The sequence below is a fragment of the Cavia porcellus genome, unplaced genomic scaffold (assembly GCF_034190915.1).
Source record: "Cavia porcellus strain 051 isolate PalLab524CR breed Dunkin Hartley unplaced genomic scaffold, mCavPor4.1 scaffold_2, whole genome shotgun sequence".
NCBI classification, from domain to species: Eukaryota; Metazoa; Chordata; class Mammalia; order Rodentia; family Caviidae; genus Cavia; species Cavia porcellus.
In genome coordinates this window covers 6,579,514-6,605,018 of record NW_026947485.1, presented here as the reverse complement: position 1 = coordinate 6,605,018, position 25,505 = coordinate 6,579,514, and the positions used below count along the sequence as shown (strand labels likewise).

Genomic DNA, 25,505 nt, shown 5'->3' with positions numbered 1-25,505 from the left:
TCAGTTCTAATTTATCTGCATGTGTTTCATTTAAGTGTTCTTTAATTACAAAAATGCTTAGCATAATGAATTCTGAAGCTATGGATTGATTTAACGCCACAATAAAGATTTTCTGCTTTAATCCTTAATTAGTTCACTGAACTTGCATCATTTAATATGAATGGCCAGGATTTTATTAATGATAATACTGTTTTCAAAGCAGTAAGAATATATCCCAATGAATCCCCTTTATACTAATATCAAATTAAGGTCATGGTATGTGAGAAGTCATTTTAAGTTAATTTAAAATATACCTTCTACTCATAAATAATGTTTAGGTTTCCTCCAGGTTTGAGTGTTAATAACGTAGCGCACCATTACTTAAAAATACAGAGGTTTTTTTTTTTTTTTTTTTTTTTTTTGTTGTTGTTTTTTGTTTTGTTTTGTTTTTTTGATTCAAAGTTAATCCAGTCTCCTCTTGGTCTTTCACTTTAAACTTTCTCTCTGGAAGACCACTTCTGAAACGGAGAATAATGTTAAGAGGAGAACTGCTCTGGCTGTTTGTTTTCACAACTGGCAGCCAAAATAACAAACGCCTAACTGTCTTAGCACCCTTTCTGTAGAGGAGCTGGTCTCTATGTTTGTATTTGTTTTTCCAAATTTCTGGAGTTTCAGTTGTTGATAAAATACGTAAGGGCTTCTGCTGTGGTACAGAGCCCAGACAGGCTAATTCAGCAAACACGCTTTTGGCTGACTTCATTTCAACAGATCTTTCATTCTCCAGAAGAAAAGAAAAAAATAAAATCATATGGAGATACCAGAGTCCCTTGTGGGGAAGCCTTTTTGTTTGTTTTGTTTTAAAACTGACCTTGTGATACTATGCACAAAGGGAGGATTTGAGCTCTGAAACGCCTTTCTTGTAGATACTTAACTGATTATCCACACTGAACCTCTAATTCAGATTGTGGAGTTGGCCTTATTATCAGAATATCAGATTGCCTATATTGTGGGAAATTACATTTTCAGCCCAGAGATATTATTTTCAAAAATATCCCAGGTAGAATAAGCAAGGTCCACATGCTCAAAGTTCTTCTTGCTCTTGAGACTTCTATGCAACTTATTTTAACAAGGATTTCAAACTAAGGAATCACAAAGAGTGATATGCAAGTGGATATTCACTTAGCAACTTAACCAGGCCATTTTTTAGTCGATGTTTTGGTAAAAATTGGTGGGTTTTTCCTATTCATGGATGAAAAATGCGGTTTTCATGACAGCATCACCCACTTCGTCTCCTCTTCCCGCTTCAGCCCCCCAACTGGACACGGCTCCTTTGTTCTCCTGAGGGTGCCGCAGCAGGCACTTGGACACCTGTTACTCTTGGGAAATGCATTTTTCTCATTTGCTTATCTCTAGCTTCTCTTGAGATCAACAGCCAATTAGAGATAATAACTTTCTGCTTCAAATTATTGAACACAAGATTAAAAGTAACACAATGTAAATCTAATTCTGGTTAAAATGATTCTCAACTTCAAGGGCATGGGACTCACCTGGAGGTAGGCCTCCTGCATTTCTGAAAAACCAAGGCACTCAGCCAATTCCTAATGTCAGAGAAGCAATGGATAGCTTCAAAAACATAAGTTTCTTGGGAGCATACTTACATGCAAATATAAATAAAAGTATTTGTACTTGTATGAATATACTTACAAATATTTGTGTTTGTACAAATATTCTTACATACAAATATTTGGGCCACACATATTTTTAAAATAGTTGCATTTACTGCACTTAATGTTCTCCACTTTATCTGGCAATACTACCTGGATGGTTTATTAAAGTCCACAAGATAGGCTCCACTCTCAAAGTTCCTGATGCCACAGAGTGTGGTTCGAGAATTTTCTAACGGGTTCCTGTTGATACTAATGCTTTAGAGAGACTGTACTATTCAGCATCAGTTCATGATGCTTAAATTCCTAGGCTTGTAGCCAAGGCAGCTCTGCTTTGGGCAGTGTAACCCACACCAGCTACCTGAGCACTGTACGCCCCCACCACAGAAAGCGAAGGCTGACACGGTTCCTAGTGACCTGTAAGGCACAGGGAAGTTAAGTCACAATTTCTCCGTAAAAGGAAGACTTCTAATTGAGTCTTACATTTCCCAAATGGAGGAACTTTTTAACCAAGAGAAAATGTGGGGAAGAAAGAATTGCTATTTAAAAAGGAAAAGGAAAGAAAAACCACAGCTCTCTGCAGACCTTACAAAGTTAGTGGTAGTCCTGAGAGTAGCCTTGATCATTGAAATGCAAGCAAAGAAAGTGAAGCTCTGGGGGCTGGGGATTTAGCTCAGCGGCATAAGCACCTGTCTTGCAAGCAGGCAGTCGTAAGTTCGATCCCTGGTACCGATAAAAAGGGAAAAAAAAAAAAAAAAAAAGAAAGTGAAGCTCTAAGAGAACATCATTCCAGGATTTTTCAAACTCATCTGACTGTGGAACAACATCTCCTCTCTGGCAAGGAACATTTACCCATGTAATTTTTCATGATAAATAAGTTTAGGAAAACCACAATTTACAGGACACCTGAATGTACAATGACGTAACTACAACCAGGGATCCCTTTCCCTACAAAGAAAAAGTATTATCTTTCAGTAATGGTTGGCATCCAGTGGAATCAGGCTGAAACTCCATGCATTTGCTCCCTTATTTATCCAACACATTTGTGAAGCATTTAAAATGTATGCACAGATTGATGTGTCACGACAGCAGGAAGAATTATATTAAACCACATTTAACAAAGGTGAAAAGTACCAAAGGCCATACCCTTCCCCCGCCCCAGCTCCACTCAGCTGTAGACAGGTTGCTGGCCAATGATCTTTCCTTCTTGGAAAAAGAGTATTTACTTAGAAAAATGACGATTGTAACTTCTTGCTCTGGACTTCTGAGGCCTGAATCTTTTATAACTCAGAAGTATCTTTCTCAAAGACCCTGGAATTATCATAGAAAAAGACAGTGCCCCTTTCTCCAAGGTTCTTTAGAGAGGCAGGAGTCTAAGTTTAGTGACTCCTGCCAGTGCAGTGGCGCATGCTCTAACCTCAGCATGCTGGGAGGCTGAGGCAGGAGAAAAGCTCGAGCCTGCTTAGAACTCAGCAACTGAGACCCTGTTTCAAAAATAATAATAATAATTAAAAGTTTGATAATATCACTCAGTGCAAAGGTTCTGGGTTCAATTGTCAGTGTGCATACAGACACACACAAACATACACACACACACACACATACACAGACACACAGAGACACACACATAAGAATGTACATGGCCAGTCACATAAGGAACCTCCCTGCTAATGTCCTCCAAGTCTTTCTAGTACCTCAGCCTGCCGCTTAACAGCCCTCATGTCTCCTGCTTCAGCAGAGTCCATTTACTCTCATTCTCCTCCTAACACTGCTGTCTTGCCGTGGTCTTGGATGCCGTCTCCCTGCACCATTTAATGGTTCCGGTGCACTTTTCTTTTACTGTCCTAACCTCATAGAACCTTCTGCACTGTTAACTTTGTCTGATCCAGCAGACTGTTAATGAATCTAACTCACAACAAAGTTAATCATGCTGCCTTACGTTAACCCTTTTGAGCACCACTTCTGCTAACAGGCGGTGCACTGGAAAGGAAAGTCAGAGAGAATCCTGGAGTCAGGCAGAAGTTATACAAGTCTAGTCCCTCTGTCTACCACTGAGGTAGCCTTGAGAAAAATACTCAACCTTGGAATGGTTTTGCCCTCATCTGCAAAATAATAATGAAAGCTTACTTTCCAAACATACTCTGAGTATGAAGAGGAACACTTTGAGCTGGAGGACGCTGACATGTCACGCCACAGCCGATGCTCACAGGGAAGCTGGGTGGGGAGGAAGTGCGGAGCTTCCAAGTCCGACACCCCTGCCTGAATGTCTTCAGCTCCTCCAGGTCAGTGCCCCCTCACTCTGAAGGCCCCATTCTTCCACGGTTGCTGATCTTTGTAAAATCTTTTATTACTGCTCTTGCGCTTTCTGATGCCTGGTTCTCTGGCTTCTCCTTCGTTTCCACATAGAAAACTTGTCTTTTTAATGAAAGTGCTCCTCAGTTATTTCTATATCCTTGGCCACCAGCCACACATAGTGCATCGAACACCTTCCCCGCGTCATTCTGCTCCTGTCTGGCTAATTCTCTGCCTCCGCCAATCCGCTCCTGTCTGGAGGGCCCTGTCTGCTCCTTAACCTCCACCCACTCCTGAGTGGCCACGTTCCCTGCTGTCACCAGCAAGTGATTACAAACATTTGCCCCACAGGAATCCCAGCCTGCTGCGTGGCACAGCAAACCCAGCATTCTTCCTCCAAGTGGAAGAAAGGAATCACCTCTCAACAGTGGCTTATTCCACAACATTACTGTACTGGACTAGGGAACCTGCTTTTCTCACTAAATAAATCTACATACAGCTTCCTTGCACCAAAAAGCACATTTGCACATCTACTTCTTCAGTTTGAATTATATGATACTGACATTTATATTATGACACCAGATATATAACATCAGGGGCTTAATTTAATTAGTCTCATCATTGAATTTTATTGACAAAATCTTAGAAGGTAATGAGTTAAGCTTTGCTAAAGGGCACTAGACCCATACCAATGGAATCAAATCAATCCTACTGATAGCACAATAGAACGGATGACATTAAATGGGTTTGTTCCTATCTGTTATACGAAATGCCAGGGAAACTAAAGAAGGTCATGATTTTTTGTCCCATCACCTAAATTAACCAACCAATAGGGCAATTTATATAGATTTAATACATGAATACATGGTGCAGGATCCTCAAAACAGAGTAACCCATAGTTTCTATAGAGTTAGGAAGACACATACTACACACACACACACACACACACACACACACACAGGAATATTTAAATGCTAACCTAGAACATTTACACTCCAACCCAGGTGGAGACATCTAGAGATAGCTGGAGGTTATCTAAGCAATGTGTATGTATGGTATTTTGGGAGGAATATAGAAGATACAAAGATAGTTCTCTATGGATTCTTCTTTGTGAAAGGTATTAGAAAGTCCTTATAAATGCAAGTCATGGGGAGAGGCATTTAGGAAGATTTTCCATGAAAGAGGGGTTGGCATAGAAGGTAAGAGGAGGAACACTGATTGGGAAGCGGAGGCGGCATCAGGGAGCTGTGATTTTTAGCACAATCACTGGAGCTAAAAGGAGACACAAAGAATAAAACAAGGCTTGGATGCAGACAGATTTTTCAGCGGACATATTCTTAATGAGATGATTAATCTATAGAAACGCACACTGGGGAGCCATTCACGGAGAGCTGATGAAGCAGGCGATGAGGTGCAGGAAGGAGCTCAGAGTCAAAGCCTGCTGACCAGGAAGAAGACAGCAGTTCAAGGGATTCAACCATCAGGAACTTCACACGTCTTCCGAAATGCTGACCTCGAAATGTGCTGCTCCTCAGAACCACCTGAGAGGTGCATTTGCAGGATTCTGAGCTCCAGGGCTGAAGCCGGAAATGGCATACTGAGTCCCTGATGATGGTGCGGTGACTAAACTTTAGACTGCACCATGAAAAACAGCAAGAGAGACTTGTAAAAAACAGAAAAAAGAAAACTCTTGCATTCTTGTACAACCTTAAAAGTGCTACTGAAGAGTGATATTCATCTTTTTCCCGCAGTGTCATACCTACAGCTGCTGATACTGCATATCATCAAAACAAAAAGACTAGGAGTCAACACAAGAGAGCAAATGCTGGCAATCCAAAAATAAAGCATAAAAATTCACTGCAGATTAAGGGATTTTTTCTTCTGTAGAGATCTTTAAAGAGAATCCTGGTAGAGTGAACTTTTAGAAAAAGTAGGTTCATCTTTACTGCTTCGTGGTATCCTGTTGTTTCATATCTTCCAAAAATATATGTCTTCAAAGATCCATGAGAGCATCATTTAAACTAGCTACATTCTTGGCAACTTTTAAATACTACATAACTTCACTCTATAAATGAAACAGAGCTGGCGAGTTATCTATTTAAATCTTGAATGGCTATTTAAAAATTAATGTTTTCCATTTCCAATAGGAGAACATACTATATCATAGTTTTTATTATTCCTGTGAGGTCCATGTTTTTTCATAATTCCACCCAATTATTTTCACTATAAACCTTTCGACAGATGAATTTCATCATTGCAGAAACTTAGGAGTCTGTGAAAAAAGGGACCACTAAAGAGACTTCTTTTTTTTTCATAATAAAATGACTCATAACTGCTGTAGATACATTTAATGTAATGAATTCCTTAGAAAATTTTATTTGGAAATTTCCAATTTTAATAGCATTAGTCTCAATAACTAATCAACCAGCATTTTATTAGAAATATGCAGCACCAAGGAGGCTCCTAAAATCCTGGCACGCCAGTTCCCTCTGGTGGCAGAGCCTGTGGAGTCCTGCAGGAGCTCTAGAGGGCGGCAGGATCCCTGCACTACAGCCTCCAACAGACGAACCACAAAGGGAGGACCACGCTTAGCAGGGCTCGTGGATCACATCTTTGCAGGGGATGCAGAAGAAAGGATGCTGATCTTACACTGTCAAACTTCATTTTCCCTACATAGGAATAGCAAGTTAACTTTCTTGTCACTTCCTAAGGAGGGAGATGCTCTGCAGATGATTTCGAGAGTGACTTTCAATTTAATGCATCTGTTACACTTCTTATTCCATACATAGAAAAAGACGAAGAAAAGAATAAATAAAGACAATGCAAGAGGAGAGATAAGAAGAGGACACCCTAACCTGCCTGTCACAAGCACTTGTCAGGTGTGGCTCAGTCACTGGGCAGGGTGGCTCAAAACTTGCCAGTGATGAAACTATCATCTTTTGTCTGATACAGTATTCATTCCAAGTTCCTTTCAAAACCAGAGGTGCTTTAAGTAAATCGAGGCAACTGAGTTCACAAAAACATTCTAAGTAAATTTCAGAAGGCTAGAAGGTAGAATAAAGACTTAACCCCAAACTTCTCAGCCTATTTTGTGACACAGTACAATGGGCAGATTGAAGATCTGAAGCCAGAAAGGACAGCAAGAGCCACGGGTCCCCACGCTGTGGGAGGCATATGCTTGTGCGGATGCCAGGTGGGATCAAATGGCTGCGTGTGTTCTATTTTCTGTAACATGAAGCTTAAATATGCTACCAATTTTTGTAATCCTCATGAAATGCAGTCTCTTAAATATAATCACATGTGCTTCTGCTTTTGAATCATGAAGCCAAGAGATCTGCAGGATTATATATCCCTCAGGGTTCAGAAATTTTAATAATCCAATAGGATAGACTTTGGCTTTAAATTCTTTCTAATCCACAGACTTTAAAAGTCATTTGCAGGTGTAAATGTCATCCTTAAATTTCAATTTCACAAATAATAATGAAAAGAAAGCATCCCTGACTTGTCTAAGAGATGACTGTTATTCAGATATTTAAATTGGTATGGACTTTACATACAACCTGGAATTTACTATCCACTTCAATTATACTATTTTCATTGTAATTCAGCCCATCCCCTAGGGGCCTCATCCATCAGGAAAATAGGTCCCAGCATCAATTATTATTGGCCAGTTCCAATCAGTGGTTTACTTCTCTTTTCTGGTGATAGGTTTGGGTAGAACTTGTGATGTAATTATGGCCAACGATACATGAAAAGAAGTCTCCAGGAGACTCTGGAAAAGTCTCTCTGCTCTTAAATAGATACATTATTCTCTCCTTCCCCCACCCACTGGCGGTGGGATATTCCAAGCCCTTTAGGCGATCTCAGGAACTGGACAGGACTGGACCTTTACATTTACACCATGCTTTGTCTTCTCTCTATCCTGAAGTACAGCCACATACTGCAAGACAAATCTGTCCTTTCATGTTGTGTTCCCTGGTGCCTCCTTTGCACACCCTCTTTATGTGAGTTTGGGCCAATGTCAAGAAAACCAGGAGTTCACTGAGATCCTAACGCTCTTAATCTGAGAATTGAGGCTGGAATTAAGTGACCACTGAACAGCTGGCACCCAGAGTGGATACTCTGAACAAAGGCATCCTTCACAGAACAGAGCCATGTAAGATTCCACCATGCTACTAGAAGAGACACACCATTTAAAACACTTACACTGCTTATTTCTAGAATCTTCCATTTGATATTTTCAGACTTTGGTTGACTTTAGATTATTAAAACTATGAATAGTGAAACTGTACATAAAGGACAAATGTACACAAAGAATAAATCTAGTTTTTTAATGGCCCTCCCCTACTTCAAGACCTGAATTGTGTATTAATAAATCTCTCCCCACTGTTTAGGTCACTTGTAGTTGGTTTTTCTGGCCAAACCATGTTAATGGTGATAATTTCTCTCTGAGATTTTTATAGGAGGATAAGAGTTAGCCCTGAGGTTGACGTAAGTCAGGTTAGTCTGTCAGTTTCCACAGTAGTAGATGGACCGTTGATGAGTCCAACTATCAACTTTGAGACCCTTAACTAACACAGGCAAACAGTTATGTGCTTGCAAAAAGGCATAGCCTCCGCCCTTTTATGTAGTATATCAGTCAGTTTTTCATACTTGTGATGAAACACCTGATGGTAACAATTTAAAAGGAAAGTTTGTATTGGCTCACAGTTTCAGATGATTCAGTCAATGGTCAGCTGGCCCCAAAGCAGAAACACAATGTTGGGAGGGTGTTGTGGAGGAAAGCTGCCGACCTCATGGCAACTAGGAAGCAAAGAGCAAGAAAGAGCCAGAAAGGGGTCAAGCCACTTTAGAGTCCCTAAGATCATAGCCTGTGATCTGTTACAAGGTTCAGCCACCTGTTTCTATCACCTTGCAGCAATGTAAAGCCACCAAATTATCTTATTAGTGGATTACTCTGCTGATAAAGTTAGAATCCTATGACACAATCACCTTCCAAAACTTCTACCTCTGAACATGTGGGACTGTGGGTGGACATTTTAGATCTCTACCATAACACACAGCATCACATATGGGACAGTTCATGCTCTGGCATGACCCTGAGCATCCCACTAGATCACACAGAACAGTAGCCCTGTGCTCTGATCTCTTCCTGTTCTCATCTTTGCACTCAAGACTTTTCAAGATCTCAGTGCTTCTCTCCCCCCTCTTCCCGTATCAGCAGAAAACATCCCACGGATGTAATCAGAGGACTAAACTACCTATTAAAAATGCTTTATATTACTTCACTTCAATCAGTTTCACATTAAATTTTCAGTTCTGACTGAAGAAGATGAATTGATCTAGTAGTGTTGAATGCAGTTGGAGTATTTCTCCAGGAATAATCCACGTCAACTGTCTAAATTGTTTGTACACAGACAATAGTGCCTTTGCCCTTTCTGTATGGTCTCTGGTTTCAAATTACAAGTAAAAATCTGTATTCTGGAAAGATGCAATTCATGAGCACAAGGAAACTTTTTCTTAATAGCCATATTTAGGTCCTAAATTTTCCTAGATTTTGTGATATACATCTGTATGGGTTGAATTTTTATGAGTTCATGTGAACATAGCATATATATTTTAGAATAAGAATATAAGAGCTCACTAGGGTTCAGAATGTGGAGAAAATGTGAAAATGTGAAAAATATCATATACCAGCAAGAATCTCTGTTATCCTGATAGGGGGACTTTCTCAGTAAACAGATCCTGGCAATAGAAACTAAGAACACATATAAAATATGATCAGAATTATAGAAAGTACACTATCTTCCCTAATTTTATGAAGTTATGTTTTACTAGACGACACTGGACAGTTTAAATGACAGAATATTTATTCACATTAACGTTCATGTGACAGAAAACCAAAGGGAATAAGAGGTTAAACCCAATCCAAATCTCTTGACTTCCGTAGGTTTAACTCTACTTCTGCATACTGCAGTATCCACCTTTTTTTCAATTTTGGTAGAATGAAGGGACCTGAAGATGAAGCAGTACAACACCACCAGTTAAAATGTGCAAAACTCACCAGAAAACGTTGTTTCTGACAGCGTGAAAACGAGCTGCCATGACCTGGGCACACACCAAGGGCACGACTGAAACTACTTCAGGGAACAACCATCAGCAGGTCTAGCAATTAGACCATCCAGCGCCCATGGGGACAATACTTTATGTTCAAAAGATTCCTCTCCTTAGGTCTCAGATTTCAAATTCCATAATCTATAGAAGGAGTAATGGTTGTCCAGGCAAAGAATAGGGAAGAGCTGAGAAAGTAGGAAAAAATGCCTCTTAATAAGACAAATTCTACTCATGTGAGAAATTTATATTCTGACTAAAATATTTATACACTGACTTGCTTTCAGTTGTAATTTTTGCAAGGTGGCCTATTGTTAAATGAATTAAACTAAATGCCCAGTTTAAATATGCAGTGTTCAAATTATAGCACTTTCATTTTTATAGTAATATTAAAAATTTTGTGTGCTCTAAAATATGGCAACTAAAGGTTTACAAAGGCTTTTTCTCTCAGGTTTTCAAATCTAACTTTTGTTGGACACAGTGCTCATACCGAGAGAGCATTCTGCTATTATTGTACCATCCCAGGTTGAAGGACATTTTTCAAGATTCCAGTGTGCCTGAGAAAAACATGCTCAGTTCATGCTAGGATGTTTATTTCTGATTTAAATCAGTCTCTAAACACCTGGTCAGACTGTGCTGTGTAATGCTTTAGGCAACATATTTCTAACCATGTCCCACAGGGGAATCTCTCTTCTCTGTCTCTCTCTCTGTCTCTGTCTTTCTCTCTCTGTGTCTCTATCTCTGGCTCTCTGTCTCTTTCTTTCTGTCTCTGTCTGTCTGTCTCTCTCTGTCTGTCTCTGTCTGTCTGTCTCTCTGTCACTGTCTGTCTCTGTCTCTGTCTGTCTCTGTCTCTGTCTCTCTCTCTGTCTCTGTCTCTTTCTGTCTCTCTATCTCTGCCTGTCTCTCTCTCTCTCTCTCTCTCTCTGTCTGTCTGTCTCTATTAGTACATGTTTGCCTTACTCAGTGACCACATTCATTGCAGGGAATGTGTACCTGAACATAACATATCTTGATTCTTTTTATCCCCATTCCCCTCATCCTGTTTCCAACCCTTTCACCCTCCCATTTACAAAAGCTCTGCTTCCACTGTTTTCCTTCAGTTCTACCTCTTTTTATAAACCCATTTTTCCTTCCTTCCCTGCTCTCACTCCCCATTCCACTCAGCACTGTACAGGGGAAAAAACAGGCTAAAAATAAGTGGAGCTGAGCAGAAGAAGCAGAAACAACTCCAAGCACACTTAAGCCACTTTTCCTTGACAAAGGGGCCAAACACTTGCAATGGAAGAAAGCCTCTTATAGTGCTGGGAAAACGTGCTGACAATTGAACCTACCTTAACTCTCACAGTATACTAGATTAAGATCAAAATGCACCAGAGATCTAAACACTAAAACAGAAACAGTCTACTGGAACATAGAATAGGCAGGTGTAAGCAAAGACTTTATGAACAAAACCCAACTGCAAGCAAAATTTTACAAAGCACCAACAAATAGTATCATCAAATTAAAGTTTCTGTGCAGTAGAGAAAAGCACCAACAGAATGAAGAGACAACCCAAAGAATGGTAAAGTTTTTGCCAACTACTTTTCAAACAGAGGAATAATATCCATAAAGGACTCAAAAATTTAGCCCCAACAAATCTAAAGACCAAACCCCAAAATGCACATCTGAAATACACATTTCTCAGTTGAAGTGCAGACAGCAAATATGTGAAAAAATCTTGAACATCCCTGATCATTTGAGAAATGCAAATTAAAACAACAATATGAGATTCTAATCTCACTCCAGAAAGAATGGCTATCATCAAGAAATCAACCACACTGTTAATGAGGCTGTGGGGAAAAGGAACCCTCCCCAACTGTTGGCGGGAGTGTAGACTGTGCAGCCTCTGTGGGAATCGGTGTGGAGATTCTGCAAAAAGTTAAAAACAGAGGTTCCATTCAATCCAGATATTCCCTGTCTGGGTATCTTCTCTCTCCCATTCTTATCTCCAGACAACCAGAGTTTAGGAATTTAGGGGCTCCTAAAACCTGGATCCCTGGCTTCTCCAAGATAATACTGAGTTTTTCTGACCACAAAAGCATGTACCCATAGACTAGGTTCTTTTGCAGCTAAGGGTAGAAACAATATTACCAAAAAGTCAATAATGATGGTATGAGAACTCAACCTTTAGGCTAGAGGGGAGTTTTTGAGTGTTCTTTTAAAGGCTTAACTTAGGTTTTATGCCAAAAAATTAAGAGCCACACAATGACATTCAGTTGGTTAGTATGTTTCTTATTAATCCATCCAAAAATATTTACTAAACAAATACAACATGCCAGACCGTGGAAATTCAGAAATGAGAACAGGTACGATCTTCCAGCCTAAATGCATCTAGGATTTCAGAATCCCTGAAGCACAGACCACAACATGATCTTGACACTGTGCTGGCCATGGGTGACCTGGCTGGGCAGGGGCAGAGGATCAGGTAAGGCTCTCTGGAAAGGACAGGGCAGTATCTGAGGTCTCAGGAGAAACTAAACAGAGGGAGAATGTTTGGGGAGTGTATCAGACATAGCCTATGCTAGAGAAAATAAAACCAGTAATCAAAAGTGTTTAGTGCATCATAGGAATTTTACATCTATTACCTCAATTAACCATGACTGGGTTAGACAGCACCCTCCCTGGACAAGGAGGTGGCCTGAGGGTTCCTGCTCATCAGCTGGCCAACAGCAGGGTGGCCCCACTAGGATAATCCCCAAATCCCTGCACTCTCCCCAAAGCCTGAGCCTTGCTATTCCAAGAAAGAAGCAAGGTGGGAGCAGACTCCAGTCAGCCACAGCTGACCCTTCCTGGGGTGAGCAGTATCTGTGTAACACCACGCAGCTTTCTGTTCGCCTTTTCCAGTGGTACTGTGTGATCTTACTGTGTGCTAAGTTAGGACTGCACCTTAGACCACACAGCCGTGGTGGTCACATTCCTGGGTCCATATTTGCTGCACTGAAGGATACTGAGTCTGCATAAAGGTGAAAGGAGCCTGGCTTTGCTCTGACCTCAGATTTCAGCCGGTCTCCAGTGGGTTCCACTCCCAGCGGGCCCATCCCCTCCAACTGTTCCTCAGCTCAATCGCTTAAACCAAACAAGCCAGGTGAGTCACGGATGCCTGTTTCTAGATCTTCAGGGAGGACTGACAATTTGCTCCTGAGGATGGCGTTCCTCAGACAGGGCTGGTAGCCAGGCATCTTGCAGCCTCTTCTAACCTCCTTGAGAGCCAGCAGCTAAGAGGCCTCCCTAGACCAGCAGGTCAGGGCCACCTGGAACTGATCAGAAACACTCACCTTGGATCTCAGCACAGGGCTGCTGCAGCGGAAGGTGGACTATAAACAAAGCTTCATGGAGCTCTGAGGCACCATCAAGTTTAGGAAGTGCAGGTCCAGAACAGCAAGGTGGCTCTGCGCCGACAGATGGAAAGGTCCTTCTGCAGGGCACCTGGGCCATGTCAATAGTGGGGTGCTATGGCTAACCCGAGGCTAAGGTGCACTCAAGATTCCCTGGGGTGCCGCAGGCACTGCTGTCCATGTACCTCCCCGTCTTGGAGCAGCTGGAGCCCAACAGCCACATACAGGGAGGCTAAGCAGACCCGGAGAAGGGATCTGGGAAATGCTGACGGATTAAGTAGGTGGTTTGGATCTGGACAGACTTAGAATTTGAATATCAACTTTGCTTTCGAGTAGCTGTGTGATCTGGTCCATGACACTAACCTCTCTGAGCCTTAATCATCTTATACTGATGATAATAATGTCATAAGTTATCTTAAACTGAAGACAATAATATTGTAAATGCTTGGAAAGAGATTTGTGAGCATCCAGGTGCCCCACACATTAGGCAAAGTAAGTTTCAGTTTCAGTTCTTTCATATAGGATAAGAGCAATAAAAAACAATGGTAGGCTAGATGCTTTCCGTGCAAAGTAGGTAATAGATCAGCAGAATTTATTTATATGTTTACCCCGCTCTTAGTCTTTATCATGTATTAAAGATTAAACACAAATAATAAATAATTCAGTGTAAAATTCTTCATTACATTTTTTCCTGCTTATAGAAATGTGTATGTGTTGCTGAACATTTTTTTAAATTGCAAAAAAGCCAAATGCAAGTAAAACAGCACTTAATTATACTACTCAGAGAAAATGACCAATGACATTTTAGAGTTCTACTTCTCTGTTTATTATGGCATACATGTTTATATATGCAAAGAATACTTGATCTCTTAAGATGTTTTTTCACTTGCTTTGTTCACCTACATAAACAATTTAGCATCTCGCTAAAAACATAGGCACTGGAGTCAAACTGACTGTATTCAAAGCCTGTCTCTCTTCCTGAGAACCTGGAAAACCCCACATGTGGTGTATGAGCTGCCTGGTCCTCCACCACTTCCAGAGGTCTGAAATCTGCTGTATGGGAAGACAGTATCTCAGGGAATAGATACATAATATTCGCTCACACCTTCAGGCCAAGGTTGTGAGATTTAAAATGCATCCCGTAACTTGGAAAGGGTGATATAAATTAAGAAGCAGATCTGATGCAGATAATCCTCTTTGATGGACTATGACTGATGAAGAGTATATAAGGAGTAACAGTTACCCATGAATATGGATAACTTAGTTTGTTAGTTTTATTAGACCCAGGTACCAAGATGATTGTTAGTGTTAGAAGCAGAATAAGAATGCAGATGAATCTGTTGAAGTCAGTCATCCCTGGATTAAGGCAAGAAAATCATTAGCAACGGAAGATCTAAATGTACAGGGAACCTTTAAATTACAATAATGTATGACAGTCAAAGACACACTGCCACTGATCCCCTCAAAATCCCCCACTTCAGACACACGTATACCCTCATTCTTGCCACTTTCTGAAGCAGTTCTGGAGGTCTCCTTTCATGAGTGTCCTTCTGAGCTGTGATAAAATACACAGTGCACGCTGCTGCAGAGGGCATCGGACTGAAAGGCAGGTGCGTACCCTCGCTCACCTTATCCCCGGGATCCAGCACAGTGGACATGTGGCTCTTCCCTAGAGTCAAAATGGCCATGAAAAGTGGACATTTCCAATCAATTCAGGACATCACAGCATCTAGGACAGTGCAGCTAAGGCCTGAAAGGGAACTTCTAGAAAGTGGAGGGTACGTTTGGAATCAGTGTGTTCACAGCGAGGAGGCCCGCTTAGGGGGGGAGCGATGACTGTGAATTTTACTGGAATAAAAATTTGACAGTAGTGAAGCACTCACCATATATGTTGATCATACAGCATAGTTCTCATGAGAATCTGACTTGAAAGTTGATTTAGTGATACAACATTCCTTTTATCAGGAATAAAACTGAATAATTTCCATTCATTGATTATCATTTCAAGAATTTCTTTTCTCCCCTAGAGTTTTAGCTCATCTTTTTATTTCTGCCTTTGTATCAGGCACTTTCTGTTTTAGAATTGAGAAATTAAGAATTTAAGAAATACAACATAATATATAAAATCCAGTTTGGGGTATAGTTTCTATCCATTTAATTATTCCTTAAATATCTGGCTGGATTCTAGCTCTGTAGTAATCTATTCTCCCTCAAGGTTTCACCGAAACTTTTTATGCTGACAGTGCAAACACTATGCTTCTAGGCCCAAATCTACTGTGCAGTTTTAAAATGTTATATTAACTATCTGCTACATTTTAAGAAATAATTGTATTAATTAGATGAATATGCTTAATAATTTCAGGATTATTACTTTTGCTACTATGTGTTACAATGGTAAGCAAAATAATATTCTCTTCATGGGTACCACACAAAAACCTTAAAAACATCGTATCAAAAACTAAACCCCTTTCTTTTTCCATCAAGTTTCAGTCATTTTTGCCATTTTTACATGGTTAATGAAAATTTTGAAAACATACATTCAATTTCAAATTGTTTTGAATCTGAATGTTCACACTGCAAATATGAGTACGTGATCACTAAGATGCATTTTCTCTTTACTACAAACTTTACTTTTTTCCATTGTCTTTGAGAAACATTCACTTTCATGCCTATTGATATAAAACATTCAGCATTTTCCACGTTTGCTTTCCCTCCCATTTTTCTAGTTTAATTGATGATAGTCCTTGTCAACTTAAACTCACCCTGCATTATTTCAAGGATCTATTCATGGGTTTATTCCTCAAACATTTAATGTAACATATTCTATCAAAATACACTGCTACATGCTGAAGATACATACATGAATAAATTGCTTTAATTTTCCTATATTAAACACATATGAGATCCTCACAAGACACCACAAAACACAGAGGAATCTTCTGGAATTATCATCCCTTAGCTTTTTTAAAAATGTTTTTTGAAATATAATTACATACTACAAAGATAACCCAATTCAAGTATATAGTTCAATGGCTTTTCCATCATCAACCGCTGTCCAGATTCACTATAAAATATTTTCATTATGTTAGAAAATCTTTTTATTTTCCTATCAGTCCTTTCTTGTGCTTTCTTTACTGAGCTCTTGAAAAACATCTGGCAAATATTAATGTACTTTCTGTCTCTGTAACTTTGCCTCTGCAAGACATTTTGCCCAAATGGAATCATACAATTCGTGGCCTCTTTGCCTGTTTACTTTATGTAATGCATGTTTCCATATTCATACATGTTACAGCCTGCATTTCATCCCTTCATGGATAAATATTTCTTTTAACATATAAACCAGTCTGTTTATCTATTCATCCATCGATGCACTTTGGGTTATTTCTACCTTTATTGTTGACTTTTTTATTTATTTGGTACTGGGAATTGAACTCAGCACCTTGAGCTTGTCAGGCAGGCGCTGATGCTGCTGAGCTATGTTTCCAGCTGTTTTTAGCTATGGTAAATAATGCCTCCGTATATGCCCCCATGCAATTTTCTGTGTGGGCATACGTTCTCAGTTACTTTTGGTGTCTTCTCTTTGGTACATAATTACTCATGGTATTACTGGATCACGATTTAATATTTTTCAAATATGCTAAAATTTTAAAAAATAGCCCTCACCTCATTTTGTAACCCACTAGCAGGTAGCAGTGTACCAATTTACCCATATCATTGCTGAAGTTTATTTGACACTTTGTAGCCATTCAAGTGAACACGGATTAGTGACAGAACACGAGCTAGTGACGTGATGGTTTTCGTGTGTGCCTCTGTAATGACTGATGACACTGCTCACCTTTTTATGTGCTCAGTGGTCATCTGTATGCTGTGCTTGGAGAAACGCTGATTTAGATTCTTCACCCATTTTTACTGAGTTATTATTATTCTCCTGTTGACTTGAAATAATTATTTTATATTTTGGATGTAAATCCCTTATTAGATACATGTTTTGCAAATATTTTCATATACTCTGTAACTGCCCATTTTGAGGGTATCCTCTGAAGAAAGATAATTTTAAATTTCATGACATACAACTTATATTTTCTATCCTCATTTGTGCTTTTGATGTTATAGTCAGAGAACAGTTTTCTAGTTCAGTCATAAAGATTTACTCATAAAACTTATTCTGAGAGTTTTACAGTTTAACTCTTATACTTCAGGTTGATAACTCAGTATTATCAGTTTCCACGAATGGAATGAAATGTGTTCAGTTTCATTCTTTCATGTGTGGATATACGTTTTCACACCCATTTGTGGAAAAGGCGAGGCTTTGAATTTTCTTGACACACTTGTCAAAAACTAACATATCGAATGTAGGGGTTTCTTTCTTGTGTACTAATAGCTTATGCATCCAAGCGTGCCCACTGGCTCTAACACTTTGTTCTGATTATTGTATCTTTGTAGTAGGTTGGACATTGAGAAGTGTGCTCTGCTTTTGTTTTGCCTGGTTTTTCAGGTTTTGAACCTGGGATGTGGACTCCTATTCTTTTTCAAGGTTGTTTCATGTGTTGTTCATCCTTTGTCTTACCCCATATGAATTTTATAACAAGTAGTCAATTTCTGTTAAAGACAGATAAAGTGGCCTTTTGATATGGTTTGCATGAATTGTGAGGGTCAATCTGAGGAGTGTTTCTATCCTAGCATTCAGTGTTCTGTTTCTTGTTTTTGTTTCTTTAGCCACTGGAGGATCTTGCTTATTATTATTACAGGCTGGAGACGGCCCATGTGTTAAAAGCTTTGTTCTCTTCCCTTCTCCTCTATCCCCTCCTCCCTCCTCTTTCCCTACCCTTCCCCTTCCTCCACTCTCCTTCCTTCTTGGTCCTAATGTGAGGAATTCACTCAGACATGTGCTTCCCATCACTACAATCTGCTACTTTCAATAAGGGCATCAACTATGGTACCACCAGATCTTGGACAATAACATTTAAAGCCATGAGCTAAGTAAACCTCTTCTATTTATAAGTGGATCCAGGTACTGTGTTACAGTAATGTAAAACTGCAAAACAGAATACTCAACCAAGAGTACTACTTGAAAGAAATTCACTGGCCTCTACATTCTCCTACTTTGAACCACAGTACTGCTCTAGCTGGGCACCTAACTTACATGCCTTTTTACCATCTTAAAACGACACTATTTTTAAACTGCTTCCATGTTTTTTTCTTGTTCTTTCCTGCTCCAAAATGGATCATATTTGTTTCATTCACCTTCACCTTTTCTCCTCCCTTATTTGAAAACCTTTTCCCTGAAATCTTTGCAAGCCTAAATGCTTTTTATCACTGGCACCCTTAGATCTGGAATGCCCCTCAAAAGACCATGTGATAAAGCTTGATCCTTGCCTGTGGTGGTGTCCAGAGGTGGGGGAACCTTTCAGAAGCTGACCCTAGAGGCAGGAGTGTAGGTCACTGGGGTTGTGTCCTTGGTGAGGACATTGGGCCCTGGTTGCTTTCTCCACGATGTAAGCAGCTGAGCTCCAGAATGTGCTCCATGCTCAGCCACAGAGTCAATGCCATGGGCCCCAAGGAACCACGGACTGAAGCCTCTGCAATCGTAAGCCGAAAGAAACCTTTCCTCCTCCTAAATTTATTACCTCAGATATTTTGTTACCTCAAAAACTGATCAATACAATAATATGTGTCCTACTTACAGTCTTTTCTTACCATTCCTCACTAACTACACCAGGAAGGTCAGGGAAACCTCACAGGCTTCACCTTTGTTTCCTCTCATGTTACTGCATGTTATTTCCCTCATCGTGCTTATGAGTACATGAAACACACCATTTTTATAGATTTCTTTACAGTCCACCTTCTTGCTTAGAATATAGGTTCCAAGAATTTAAACAGTGTTTGACAAATAATTTTAAATGAGTATGCTAAGTGTTGTTGCATAGATTCTTATGTAGTCATCTTCAACAGTTTTTCAAATACTAATAATAGTGATAATATAAAAATGGCAAATGAATCTGAAGTAGCACCTATGTGTTAGGCTGCATAGCTAAACATTTTACATGCATTATCTAGATTAATTTTCAAAACTACACTATAGGTAGGTTCAGTCATTGACCCTCAGATGACTGATGATGACTTTAGGGTTTTAAATAACAAGTAACCTAGCAATGCCATTGGTCAACTGACAGAGGCAATATTCAAATATATGTAGATTGAATAAATATTTATTCAAGGACATTATATGCTCTAGGCGCTGTGTAAAATATTATGCATACAAAAACTTAGGTCTTTAGAGGGTCCACTCTTAAGAGATCATAAAGAAAAGGTATGGTGAATTCACTTTGGAAACAGGTTTGGATGCTGTGCCAAGTATGTTCTTACTCTCTTTGAATATATTAGATGAAATCAGACTTGATCAAGACAATATATTTTATTTCTTTAATATTTCAATATATAGTATAAGACCCATTTGTGGGATTTGTTTTAAATTTTTTAGTTTATTAAAAATAAAAAAAATTCTCTGGAGAAAAATCTTTTTGATGGAATTTTATTGTACTCTATAATCTAATGGCAGTGTGAACTTTGTCAGAAAAATGTAAAATTTAAAACTTTAAGGAAGAAAGTAGAAAACTGACAAGCTTAATGGGAAATCCATTAGTTACAACTCTAAAGGCTAATTTCATATGTCCAGACACCAAAAGAATATTTTACGAACAGCGTTCAGAGAATGAAGAAAAAGGCATTGCTGAATATGTTACTGCATTCAAGTATGGAGTCAAGACAAAGACTCATTTAAATGTAAAATAATCCACACCTTCAATACATCCAAAGAAAGATATAATAAATAATACAAATTTCAGGCTACAACTATGCCCAACATCTGTATTACATTCTATCTGGTAAAAATGCAATAGCTTTTCAATGGACCTCCTAGTTTTTGCAGGATTACTGAATGTGTCTGCTTGGACAATGTCAAACAGTAGTTTTTTATAATCAGTTTATCTCTGGCATAAAAGAGATGACTAATGGGACTGAAATCACAAGCGCTGGCACTGGGTTCCTCTGCCTGCTGAATTTCGCAGTGTTTAGTTCACACTCAGTAACCAATCAGTACAGCGTTTCCCTGACACAATAGTGATGTGTCACTTACTAGGTGTTTTCCAGTTTTAACTGTGATCAGGACTAAAACATACTGCCAATTCATCTATGACAAACTATCCTTCACTATTTTAAATTTTAACTATCCATGTAGCCACCATCTTTAGACTTATTTTGACACAGATTTATTATATATCACTCTAATTAAAATAAAAATTGAGAGAAAACAAGCTGCTTCTAAAAATCTTTATGTACAAGACCAACTTTCCTAATAGTCTTTTAACTCAGCTGTGACACCCGTGTTTCTCAGTAAATATCCTTTCTGCCGAAGCAGCACTGATAACATAGTATTGCTAAAACCAGCATTTGGTTCTTGTTTTTGTGTTTCTGTTTGTTTTTGCAAGCCACTACCACTCATTCTGTAATTTTTCTGATAGTGGTTTTTTGATCTCATCAGAAATTTCCATACAAAGTTCTCAGGTTATGTTACGGCTGTGTCTAGATATCCCCTAGAAGCGCCATGCCATGCCGTCACAGGTGGGACTTTCCAGAGGTGGCCTGGTTGAGGGTGTGTGATGCAGGGATCAATGATGTGATGCTGGCATTGGTTCACAGTGTAAAGGCAGAAGTTAGGGTGCCCCCGTGAGTATTACCTGCCTTAAAAGTGGGGAGCCTGGGTAGAGTACAAGGGATGGAAAGAGGGCCGCTGTGTCCCTTATAGCTTGCTGCTTGCTACTTCCCAGCGGGCTGCTTTCTGCCTGCCCTGCTTTGCCATGGATGTTTCTCCTCTGTAGTGACCCCTGCCCTGAAGCCAGCTGACTAGAGGTGCAGGGCTGCACCTCTGCACACTGTGAGCTGAAATAAATCTTCCTTTAGCTTCAGGTGTTGAACGTTGTGTCACAAGAATAAAAAAAGTAACTAAGACAGATGTCAGTATCCAAAATCATATCAACCCACCCAACAGTCCTTCATGAAACCTCAAGAGAGTGACGTCTCTGTCAGGCCAACAGGGCAAGTGGCCAAGCCTGCACACCCACAGGCAAGGACACACACACACACACACACACACACACACACACCACCACCACCATCACATCACAGACAAGGGCACTCACACACACACCACCACACCCACAGGCAAGGACACTCACACAGACCACAGACTGCAATATCCACAGGCAAGAACACTCACACACACACACCACCACACTCACTTACACTCACATATCACCACACCCACAGGCAAGGACACACACACACACACACACACACACACCACCATCACACCACAGGCAAGGACACTCACACACACACACACACCACCACACTCACACACACATAAACACACACATACAGACCACCACACCCATGGGCAATAGCATTCACTTACACATGCACACACACACACACACATCAGCGGGCCAGCCATGCTGAAATTGTACACCCAAGGAGCACTGCATCCCGATTTTACCGATGTGCGAATGTGAGTTTGACATCAAATGTGAGTGATGACACATGACTTTAGAATACCAGACATGTCAGGAGGAAGGCATGAAAGATCGGTGGGGACGGCAGAAAATAGAAAAAGCACCTAGCTCAGTAGTGTCCTAGAAACACAGTAGACAGAGTCCTGAGTCACTTGGGGCTCCTCCCACGTAAGAACTGTCATTGAGAAGCAGCTGCACACCAGCCTCCATTACACTCTAATTTATTCCAATAAATGAAATGTTATTCATTGGCTTAATATTTATTAATATCTTCCAATAGACTGAGTTCTCTTCTAGTGGCTGATCTTGAATTGAAAACTCACAGAGATCACCATCTAACAGAAGAAGCCGACACTGCGAAGGAGTAAAAATTAATTAAACAAGATAAATTCAGAGTAACATGTATGGTGAAGAACTGGGTCCCATGGGATGCTTAGGAAAAAGCCAACCCAGCAATGTCTCCTTGAATGGTGGTGTTTACTGACCAAAGGGGCAGTGGGTGGGGTGGTAAGTGGGAGCAAAGCACTGGCTTGAAAGCGTAGTTTCCATTTAGCTTTCTGAGGGTTCAAGGAGACCCAGTTTATTTCTACACAGTGGTGTTCCAACTCCAAATTCAGGAAGACCATCATCCTTTTCTCCCATTAGAAAACCTGCTACCTCCTCCTGGCTTTTGGTGCTGATCAAACAATGATACCGACACAAGCAGAGGGTATGTCTCCTTCAGTAAGTTCATGGTAGCATGCAGTCAGAATTAAAGTGGAATAAAAATCAGTTTGTACCTGATACCTACCGGTCATCATTTCACCAGAAAACCATGACTATGGCCTTATTGCTACAAACATTTGCTGCACGTGATTCCCCATCAATTTTTCTTCCAGATTTACTAATGTTTTAACAGAAGAAATTAACAATTTAAACATAGAACTGCCGAAATTACGACTTTTTTGAGAGCTTTGAGACTCAATCTAAGCAGAGGCTTAAACTGTGGCACATACAGTGCCAGTTTCCCGTATTTTTCACTTGGTGGCAGCATAACAAAGTTGCTCGGAATGCTCCTAACCATGGAATCAGACTCTTCAGGGAGAGAAGCTGGCGAAAGAAACACTAGAGCTGTTCAGTGACCTTTAAAAAACTTTTTTTAGATTTTACAAATTACTGGGGAAAACATTTTCTACACGCTATTATTAAAAATTATATTAATGTGGTGTTTATTAACAAACACTTATGTTTTTATTGTAGAACAGGAGCTGAGCTAAGAGCTCAGACTACAGAGATGAACATGGGTCTCTGTTCTAGGTTCTGCTGTGTCCCTGGAAACTCCCCTGCGGACATCTGACTACACAGCTCTTGGGCGTCTTCGGCGATGGGGGTCTTTAAAGAGACCATCCATCAGGAACGAGGTCACAAGCTGACCCTCCTTGATGATCACTGTGCTCATAAGGAGAGGACAGAGAGAAGCCAACCTGGCCGGAACCATGTGAAGATCAATTCCAGCTGCATAGTCAGCCTTACGGCGGTGTTTGGTTACAGCAACAACTCATTCTGACACAGTCCAGGCTTACAGTTTGAACAGGTGGGGGGGAAACAGAAGTAGAGACAAGCACGAGCGAGGCAGTGTGAGGGACCTGTGGTCAGTGCGAGCTCAGGGTGTGACGGGATCTTAGTGGCAGAGGGAGGGACATCACATATGACAGCGTGATACAAGTGTGCAGGTGTGAGCAGGAACATTCCACGCAGCGGCACCAGAATGGTACAGGGCACAGAGAAGATGTGAGCAGAGATGGAGAGACGAGGGACCTGTGTACCGCTGTGGCTCTGACTGCTCATGTCAGGAGACGACCTCGGGAAGGGAAATGGGTTGGAACAGGGGTTGAAGAGCGCATAGCCTTGTTAACATGGACTCATTCATTTCTTCAAAGACGTTGAGTGTGCAGCCAAAAGTCTTCACAATCAAAAATGCAGACACTAGGTTAAAAGACGTATAAATCAGGTGAGAGGGAGAAAAACAAGATAACAGCACAGAAAGATACGGTAACCATGAGACCAGAACGCTCACATTAACTGAGCTGAATTTAAGAACAAGAACAGAACAAGAAAGGTGGAGGATGTTCTGTTCCCAGAGTGTCACCTTCTCAGTGTCTGGAGAACGCCTCACCTTACAGTTTATATGAGGAAATAGAGCGGTAAGATGAATGTTATCATCAGGAGCCTTTTGGCACCAACACGACAACAGGTTTGTGCCTCTCTTCACATTATTCTCTTCTGCAAAAATGAAGGCTGCACTTTCTAGTGAAGCTCTGCAGTGAATTCTCCATAGGCCTCACACTGATGGCTTCAAGCAGTCTTGGGGGCAGGACTGAAGCCGGGGCCAGAGGCTGAAGTACATTAAAAGCTGCTGAATAGCAATCTTCCCTAAGTATTGCTTCTCTCCACCGAGCTCTTCACAGGGGATGTCAAGAGCATGAAACAGATTAGTAACCTAAGAACCAGATGGAGTCTTCTGCTATGGTTGTTGACTGTTTTTGTTTTTGATGCTTTTTCTGAGACAGGGTATCAGAGGTGGCCTTGAAATGCGATCACAATCCTCCTCAGGGCTGGTTTCCATGGGTGCAGCCTCAGGCCTGGCGTAGACAGGCATTTCTAAAAGAGAGCTCCAGCCATCAGGAGAGAGCTGGTTGAGAGGTCAAGACTTACAGAGTAGAGCACTTGACTGCAGAAGCAGTGAGAGCTCATGATAAAACCACAGCACACTTACACAAGGAAGCTCACACCAAATTCCGCATGGCCGCTGAAATAAGAGACATTCATTTCCCCAAAAAATGATTTTTCTTTGACATAGTACATACTTGATAAAGATCCTGCAGGAGGTACTGGTGGTCATTAAACAATATCACTCCAATTACACATGAATAGTACTGTTTAAATATTAATGAACTTATAGAGATATATTTTTAATATTTCTTCAGAGTCCATTAACCCCAAACTTAGCACAGTACGAATCCCAGAGAGAAATAATTTATGATGCTCATTTATAATTATCTCTTTAACTGTATGCTTTAATATTTTAACTCCTGCAGTCCTAATTATTGACACTTTCTATAATTTTCTCTAAATACTTTTCATTTAGAAAGCATGTATTTGATAATGTTAAAATGATATTTTAAAACAGCCTAGTGCTTTTGGAAATACAATTAAAAGATAGGAATAGTTATGCCACTTAGGATTTAGTGTGTTAAAAGCTTCTGTAGAAAATAATCATCCCTGGCAATGTGTTTGCAGTCATTCTAAGGTCATATCAAAACAGATACCTCCGAAACGCACTTCTCGCCATGAAGAGGAGTAGGTTATAAGAGGATGTGAAGTTCCGGTCATCAGTACCTTTAGAAGAACTGAAAGGTTCTGAGTCCTGAGTGTCGCTCAGGACAGTCCACTTGCCCAGCCTGCTCTGACCAGGAGTTCCACCCCCACCTCACAAAACAAACAATCAAAGCAGGTGGTTTTGTGGACTTGCTAAG

The 25,505-nt window shown here is 40.3% G+C and overlaps 1 protein-coding gene and 1 long non-coding RNA gene across 13 annotated transcripts in view; both read right to left on the bottom strand.

Moving 5' to 3' along the window:
- Positions 1–25,505, bottom strand: part of Magi2 (membrane associated guanylate kinase, WW and PDZ domain containing 2) — a 1,223,070-nt gene that overhangs the window by 1,066,196 nt on the left and 131,369 nt on the right. The gene's annotated exons all lie outside the window — the stretch shown is intronic.
- Positions 1–25,505, bottom strand: part of LOC111756875 (uncharacterized) — a 168,817-nt gene that overhangs the window by 12,251 nt on the left and 131,061 nt on the right. For both annotated transcript variants that reach the window (XR_010042297.1, XR_010042298.1), the window contains exon 3: positions 1–25,505. This exon is cut by the window's left edge and continues 12,251 nt beyond it; it is cut by the window's right edge and continues 108,002 nt beyond it. This is a non-coding gene — a long non-coding RNA (uncharacterized LOC111756875).